We start from the raw sequence: 2860 nt of genomic DNA, 5'->3' as shown, positions 1-2860 counted from the left end.
TGACTATTTGTTACATCAGCAATTTTCATCCAAAAGACAATAGTTGGGACTAAATTAACACGACACTAAAAGATTAAGGACCAAATTGACACAAATAAAATTTCAAAGACTAAATCAAAATATGGTGTAAAGGATAGGGACCAAACACGTAGTTTACCACAACAAAAAAAAAATCAATGAAAGGAATAAGAGCACTAGCATCAGGTGTTAGATCCCAATCTTATTTTAACATACAAAAAATTATTTTTAATATAACATTTGAAAGTACACTTCACATCAATTGTTTTATTTTTCACGTGCTATTATTTTTTAATTTATTTTTTCTCTCTCTCTCTCTCCTTCTTTTCCACTCCGTCTTTCTTTTCTCTCTCTTCCCTTCATCTAATCACATCTCTCTCTCATAAACCAAACAACCACCATCACTACAAAAATCATCACCACCATCATCTTAAAGACTCAAACTCACAATCCATCATCATCACCACCATCAAAACTCATTAACAAGGACACCAAATTTGACAAACCCACGTTGATGTCTGCTGATCTCCATTGGCAAACCCACTAGCAAACCAGAGAGAGAGAGAGAGAGAGAGTAAAAAAAATATTTAGTTTTAGAATTTTTGACCATATACTTGTATTATTGGTAGCGCAAGCAGCATTGTTACAATGCTATTTTTTTCTACATTTGGAACATCTGATATAATGGTGTTTTTGGTATTTGGTGTGCTAAATGCTAAATATTTAGCATTTAGAACACTTGATAGGATTCCCATTTGTGGTGCTAAAATGCTATTTTAGCACCCAAATCACTAAAAAGCATGATGCATTGGTGGTGTTATAGTTAAAAAAATTTTACATACCAGCTACAGTGAACTGTCATCTTTGGCAGTCTACTATAGCGACAAATTGATAAAAAAATATTGTTTATTCCATGTCTCTCTCTTCTTTCATTAAAATATTTTTTTCTTATCTCTCTCTCTGATGTTTTCTCCTCTCTTTTTTCTCTAAAACACCTCCTTCTCGACTGAAACCAAATCCTCTCAAAATATGAGTGTGTATATTTATATGTTTAAGTTTATGTTTATGGGGGGTTTTTATTAATATTGTAGAAGCATTTGTTAGAATTGTTTAAACATCCTATGAAAAATATATTATAACAAAACTTTTAAATATTAAAAAATAAAATTCCATTAGCACAATCTTAATTAAAATGCATTATGTTTATATAAATAATTATAAAAGCTAATTTTGTTTTGGGGAGAAATACATATAAAATATAATAGCGTGAGAAAAAAATAATAAAAATATTATTGTTGCTTTCAGGTAATTTTTATTAAAATTTATTTTTTTTTAAATTGAAATACGTTTTTATATGAAACAATTGATGATATTTTTATTATAAAGTTATACAAATTGAACAAGAAAAGGTGGAAATGTGGAATCACTTTTTTTTTTTTTTTTGATGACAATGGAGTGCAGGATTGCTTACAAATGCAACCACTTATTAAGTGTCATTTTTATATGCCGAAGTCATTTTTTGAGCCAAAAATAGTATAAAAATTATTGTTTTGACCTTGGAATAATGGGAAAGTAAAAAAGAAAAAATTTATTAACCCTAATTGAATATCAGATCACCAAATTTTGCAAGATCAGAGTTAAAATAATCTTTGTTGACCAAGCTTTGACCAAGTTAACCGACAGTTTAATGAAGTCAAAATTCTACCCAGTTACTAAATTTTATCATCTTACACCAAAATTAATATTTCTAAACATTTTTAAAAATTTGGTCAAATTTTGGCCAAATTTGGCATCGGATAGCCCAAAGTTTGGCCTCAGTTTGTTGAAGTTTGGATGAAATTTTGATTCCCAACGAACACCTGTTGATTCTTAGTTCTAAGTTTATACATACACAATGAACATGCCTTTTAATTCTAGGATCACTTGCGATTTGATTAATATGTCCCATTCATTTGTGATTAGTAGCATACCCATTCGTAAATCCTTATTGATGTAATCACAAGATGAGTTCTTGAATTTTATGGAATCAATTTATGGTTTTTTTAGAGTTCACGCTTGGAAGTTCAAATCTATTATCCAATCATGATTGTTTACTTATTTGCATGACCAACTTAAACTTGGAGTTCGCTATTTTTTTTTTTTTTCTTCTTTCTTTATGTGTAATATTAGGTTTTTAACAATGTTGATCCACTCAAAAAGAGCATCTACTTTAGCGCTCCAACTGAAGGTGTTATAGTGCTGGGCTCCTCCAGATCCCTGCTCAAAAAGAGTATTTTTTTTTTTTTTTTACAGTGAAATTGTATCTTCTCAAAACTTTAAAATAAAAATAATAATGAAATAAGGCGCTAGAAGGAGGGCTTGAACCTCCGACCTTGTGGTTAACAGCCACACGCTCTAGCCAACTGAGCTATTCCAGCTTTTGTTTCTTATGTGATGTTATAATATAATAACAATGTTTCATAATGACTGTAGGTTGGACAAGGCCTAGTTTATGTAATAACTTTTTGCAAAGAACAATAGAAGTTACAAAATTGTGTGTGAAGTTCTGTGAAGGGGTGGAGTAGTTTCCCCTCTATTTCTAGCTTTCAAGCCCCCCAAAAAAAAGTATTAACCAAAATTTTATATGGAAAAACAAAATAATTGAATTGACCAAAAGAAACTAATTATTTAAACGTTCAAAGATTATAGCACTTACTAAAATTGTTCATTTAACAGAATGAGGCTTGCTAAATGTTTGAATTGTATAAGAGTGGTCTCGAATCTTGATATATAGTACAATTATCTATTAAATGTGTAAATATAAATCGTATAATTTTGTGGTGTTGTTAACTATGAAGGATTA

General features: G+C 29.8%; 1 non-coding gene across 1 annotated transcript; it reads right to left on the bottom strand.

The window, feature by feature from the left end:
• Positions 1-2361: 2361 nt before the first annotated feature.
• TRNAN-GUU (transfer RNA asparagine (anticodon GUU)) lies at positions 2362-2435 on the bottom strand. The gene has a single exon. It is a non-coding gene; the product is annotated as a tRNA-Asn (tRNA).
• Positions 2436-2860: the final 425 nt, after the last annotated feature.

The sequence above is a fragment of the Castanea sativa genome, chromosome 12, assembly GCF_040712315.1.
Source record: "Castanea sativa cultivar Marrone di Chiusa Pesio chromosome 12, ASM4071231v1".
Taxonomy (NCBI): Eukaryota; Viridiplantae; Streptophyta; class Magnoliopsida; order Fagales; family Fagaceae; genus Castanea; species Castanea sativa.
This window is presented reverse-complemented; position numbering and strand designations above follow the sequence as displayed.